Below are 6000 nucleotides of genomic sequence, written 5' to 3' on the forward strand. Positions count from 1 at the left end.
TTTCCAGGCTTCTCAACTACAAACTGGACCACCCAGCCCATACACCTATCTTCTCTGACAACCCCCAAGGGAGACCCTTGGAACACACGTCGGCCTTCTGCGATGAAACATTTGGATGTAGTGTGCGCTGCATATGGTGAACGGCATAATCCTCTAAATGCCCTCAGTAGGCCTAGGTGACTTTGGATGTTCCAAATGCCTAGCAATGCTCAGAGTAAATCTCTACTTTCTTTCGGTCGGGACCTAGAGTCCGATTTCCACGTCACTACGAGAGACGTGGAGCAGGAGTCCCCCAACCTAATTGGAGCCCCGTGGGTTTCTTTCAGGGCAGCGTAGCTTTCCATAACGTGGCAGACGCACACGGAACGAAAGCCTGCCAAGAACCGCGGTCCTGAGGCTGCTTCAAAGCTTTGGAACGCTAGCCATAGAGAACACCTTCGTTCCCGGCCCTTTCAGCTGCATAGTGAGGGATGTTCCCAGAGCTGTGTATCCCTTGCTTGTGCTCAGAAGGCTTTGGGCACACAGCGCACTTCCTTGGAAAGAAGTGCCCACGTGAGAGTCTTGAGCGCTGTGAGGCCTACTAATGCTAAAGCCGTCCACTGACTAAGAATACTTCCTGGAAACTGGTGCACACCTACCTCTGGTAATGGGAAAATGTGCACCTTACCTCGAGACTAGATGTCACGTTTAGTTGGCACTTGAGCGACAGTATGTTCCTGGGGTGAGCTCCCAGGAAGGAATCGCAAGCACCTGGTTTCTTGGGGAAAAACTCACTGCCCCTCAGAGGCATCTGTGGGGTGAATAGTACCCTGGTGGTGGGGTTTCCAGGCGGCTTGGAAGCTGCAACGAAGTTGCTTTGCAAAGGGGGAACGTCGGGCTTCTCCCACATTCTCCAGTTGCCAACTTGACCCCAGAGCGCGTTGACCAGCACTCTCTGACTAACTACTGGAGACTTTCAGCCACACTGGGCCTTTCTAGGATCACACTTGGTTGGACGCGGGGTGTTTTGCGTGCCATGAATATAGCATTACCCGCTTAATGACTGAGTCAGGCCTAGGTGACTTTGGATCGTCCAAATGCCTCACAATTGTACCGGTTTTTCTGTACTTTCTGTCAGGCTGGACCTACAGTGTACCTGGCGTCACACTAGAGAGATGACAAGTAAGTGTTGCCAGGACGCACTTTAGGCTCAGGGATTCTCTCAGTGCCCTTCAGAGGGCCTCCACAGAGGGAGAGGCACGTTGACTGTGATACTGGCAGGAACGTTGTGCCGGAGCTGCATTACAGCTGTAGAAATCGAGCTCTGCAAGCGAGAAGCAGTGCATTGCCCTCCCCTCTGCATAGAAAGAGTTGAGCCCAACAGTTTGTTCTGTGTTGTGTGGCTCGGAAAACAAACAGGGGACTCACAGCGCACACGCTCTCCCACAGAAGGGAATTCACATACGCATCTCTCTGAGGCCGACAGAAAGCCGCAGAGGAGTTAAAGCACTCTATCGAGCCAGGGTTCATGGAGATGGCTGCACACAACACCTTGCTGATAGGCAACACTCGTGCTTACCTTGAGGCTAGGGCTCACGTTTACTTCGCACTTTAGCTAGGGCAAGCGTGGGATGAGCTCCCAGCAAGGCACTTGAGACCACCTGGTTTCATAGGAGAAACTCTCTTTTTCACTGAGGCATTCCTAGAGGTGGCTAGAAGACGGGTAGCGGCAATGTCTTTCAGTCAGCCTGGAGGCCGCCACTATCTACCTTTCAAATGGGGAAAATACTGCCCCTTTCCAGGCTTCTCAACTACAAACTGGACCACCCAGCACGTACACCTATCTTCTCTGACAACCCCCAAGGGAGACCCTTGGAACACACGTCGGCCTTCTGCGATGAAACTTTGGATGCAGTGTGCGCTGCATGTGGTGAACGGCATAATCCTCTAAATGCCCTCAGTAGGCCTAGGTGACTTTGGATGTTCCAGATGCCTAGCAATGCTCAGAGTAAATCTCTACTTTCTTTCGGGCTGGACCTAAAGTCCAGTTTCCACGTCACTCCGAGAGACGTCGAGCAGGAGTCCCCCAACTGAATTGGAGCCCCGGGGGTTTCTTTCAGGGCAGCGTAGCTTTCCATAACGTGGCAGACGCACACGGAATGAAAGCCTGCCAAGAACCGCGGTCCTGAGGCTGCTTCAGAGCTGTGGAACGCTAGCCATAGAGAACACCTTCGTTCCAGACCCTTTCAGCTGCATAGTGAGGGATGTTCCCAGAGCTGTGTATCCCTTGCTTGTGCTCAGAAGGCTTTGGGCACACAGCGCACTTCCTTGGAAAGAAGTGCCCACATGAGAGTCTTGAGTGCTGTGAGACCTACTAATGCTAAAGCCGTCCATTGACTAAGAAGACTTCCTGGAAACTGGTGCACACCTACCTCTGCTAATGGGAAAATGGGCACCTTACCTCGAGACTAGAGGTCACGTATAGTTGGCACTTGAGCGACAGTATGCTCCTGGGGTGAGCTCCCAGGAAGGAATCGCAAACACCTGGTTTCTTGGGGAAAAACTCACTGCCCCTCAGAGGCATCTGTGGGGTGAATAGTACCCTGGTGGTGGGGTTTCCAGGCGGCTTGGAAGCTGCAACGAAGTTGCTTTGCAAATGGGGAATGTCGGGCTTCTCCCACATTCTACAGTTGCCAACTGGACCCCAGAGCGCGTTGACCAGCACTCTCTGACTGACTACTGGAGACTTTCAGCCACACTGGGCCTTTCTAGAATAACACTTGGTTGGACGCGGGGTGTTTTGCGTGCCATGAATATAGCTTTACCCGCTTAATGACTGAGTCAGGCCTAGGTGACTTTGGATCGTCCAAATGCCTCACAATTGTAACGGTTTTTCTGTACTTTCTGTCAGGCTGGACCTACAGTGTACCTGGCGTCACACTAGAGAGATGACAGGTAAGAGTTGCCAGGATGCACTTTAGGCTCAGGGATTCTCTCAGTGCCCTTCAGAGAGACTCCACAGAGGGAGAAACCCGTTGACTGTGATACTGGCAGGAACGTTGTGTCAGAGCTGCCTTACAGCTGTAGAAATCGAGCTCTGCAAGCGAGAAGCAGTGCATTGCCCTCCCCTCTGCATAGAAAGAGTTGAGCCCAACAGTTTGTTCTGTGTTGTGTGGCTCGGAAAACAAACAGGGGACTCACAGCGCACACGCTCTCCCACAGAAGGGAATTCACATGCGCCACTCTCTGAGGCCGACGGAATGCCGCAGAGGAGTTAAAGCACTCTATCGAGTCAGGGTTCATGGAGATGGCTGCACACAAAACCTTGCTGATAGGAAACACTAGTGCTTACCTTGAGGCTAGGGCTCACATTTACTTCGCAATTTAGCTAGGGCAAGCGTGGGATGAGCTCCCAGCAATGCACTGGAGACCACCTGGTTTCATAGGAGAAACTCTCTTTGTTCACTGAGGCATTCCTAGAGGTGGCTAGAAGACGGGTAGCGGCAATGTCTTTCAGTCAGCCTGGAGGCCGCCACTATCTACCTTTCAAATGGGGAAAATACTGCCCCTTTCCAGGCTTCTCAACTACAAACTGGACCACCCAGCACATACACCTATCTTCTCTGACAACCCCCAAGGGAGACCCTTGGAATACACGTCGGCCTTCTGTGATGAAACATTTGGATGCAGTGTGCGCTGCATGTGGTGAACGGCATAATCCTCTAAATGCCCTCAGTAGGCCTAGGTGACTTTGGATGTTCCAAATGCCTAGCAATGCTCAGAGTAAATCTCTACTTTCTTTCGGGCTGGACCTAAAGTCCAGTTTCCACGTCACTCCGAGAGACGTCGAGCAGGAGTCCCCCAACTGAATTTGAGCCCCGGGGGTTTCTTTCAGGGCAGCGTAGCTTTCCATAACGTGGCAGACGCACACGGAACGAAAGCCTGCCAAAAACCGCGGACCTGAGGCTGCTTCAGAGCTGTGGAACGCTAGCCATAGAGAACACCTTCGTTCCCGACCCTTTCAGCTGCATAGTGAGGGATGTTCCCAGAGCTGTGTATCCCTTGCTTGTGCTCAGAAGGCTTTGGGCACACAGCGCACTTCCTTGGAAAGAAGTGCCCACGTGAGAGTCTTGAGCGCTGTGAGGCCTACTAATGCTAAAGCCGTCCCTTGACTAAGAAGACTTCCTGGAAACTGGTGCACTCCTACCTCTGGTAATGGGAAAATGTGCACCTTACCTCGAGACTAGAGGTCACGTTTAGTTGGCACTTGAGCGACAGTATGCTCCTGGGGTGAGCTCCCAGGAAGGAATCGCAAGCACGTGGTTTCTTGGGGAAAAACTCACTGCCCCTCAGAGGCATCTGTGGGGTGAATAGTACCCTGGTGGTGGGGTTTCCAGGTGGCTTGGAAGATGCAACGAAGTTGCTTTGCAAAGGGGGAACGTCGGGCTTCTCCCACATTCTCCAGTTGCCAACTGGCCCCCAGAGCGCATTGACTAGCACTCTCTGAATGACTACTGGAGACTTTCAGCCACACTGGGCCTTTCTAGGATCACACGTGGTTGGACGCAGGGTGTTTTGCGTGCCATGAATATAGCATTACCCGCTTAATGACCGAGTCAGGCCTAGGTGACTTTGGATCGTCCAAATGCCTCACAATTGTAACGGTTTTTCTGTACTTTCTGTCAGGCTGGACCTACAGTTTACCTGGCGTCACACTAGAGAGATGACAGGTAAGAGTTGCCAGGACGCACTTTAGGCTCAGGGATTCTCTCAGTGCCCTTCAGAGGGCCTCCACAGAGCAAGAGCCCCGTTGACTGTGATACTGGCAGGAACGTTGTGCCGGAGCTGCCTTACAGCTGTAGAAATCGAGCTCTGCAAGCGAGAAGCAGTGCATTGCCCTCCCCTCTGCATAGAAAGAGTTGAGCCCAACAGTTTGTTCTGTGTTGTGTGGCTCGGAAAACAAACAGGGGACTCACAGCGCACACACTCTCCCACAGAAGGGAATTCACATACGCGTCTCTCTGAGGCCGACAGAAAGCCGCAGAGGAGTTAAAGCACTCTATCGAGTCAGGGTTCATGGAGATGGCTGCACACAAAACCTTGCTGATAGGAAACACTCGTGCTTACCTTGAGGCTAGGGCTCACGTTTACTTCGCACTTTAGCTAGGGCAAGCGTGGGATGAGCTCCCAGCAAGGCACTGGAGACCAGCTGGTTTCATAGGAGAAACTCTCTTTTCACTGAGGCATTCCTAGAGGTGGCTAGAAGATGGGTAGCCGCAATGTCTTTCAGTCAGCCTGGAGGCCGCCACTATCTACCTTTCAAATGGGGAAAATACTGCCTCTTTCCAGGCTTCTCAACTACAAACTGGACCACCCAGCACATACACCTATCTTCTCTGACAATCCCCAAGGGAGACCCTTGGAACACACGTCAGACTTCTGCGATGAAACTTTTGGATGCAGTGTGCGCTGCATGTGGTGAACGGCATAATCCTCTAAATGCCCTCAGTAGGCCTAGGTGACTTTGGATGTTCCAAATGCCTAGCAATGCTCAGAGTAAATCTCTACTTTCTTTCGGGCTGGACCTAAAGTCCAGTTTCCACGTCACTCTGAGAGACGTCGAGCAGGAGTCCCCCAACTGAATTGGAGCCCCGGGGGTTTCTTTCAGGGCAGCGTAGCTTTCCATAACGTGGCAGACGCACACGGAACGAAAGCCTGCCAAGAACCGTGGTCCTGAGGCTGCTTCAGAGCTGTGGAACGCTAGCCATAGAGAACACCTTGGTTCCCGGCCCTTTCAGCTGCATAGTGAGGGATGTTCCCAGAGCTGTGTATCCCTTGCTTGTGCTCAGAAGGCTTTGGGCACACAGCGCACTTCCTTGGAAAGAAGTGCCCACGTGAGAGTCTTGAGCGCTGTGAGGCCTACTAATGCTAAAGCCGTCCATTGACTAAGAAGACTTCCTGGAAACTGGTGCACACCTACCTCTGCTAATGGGAAAATGTGCACCTTACCTCGAGACTAGA

Source organism: Mesoplodon densirostris, chromosome 3 (assembly GCF_025265405.1).
Source record: "Mesoplodon densirostris isolate mMesDen1 chromosome 3, mMesDen1 primary haplotype, whole genome shotgun sequence".
Lineage (NCBI taxonomy): Eukaryota > Metazoa > Chordata > Mammalia > Artiodactyla > Ziphiidae > Mesoplodon > Mesoplodon densirostris.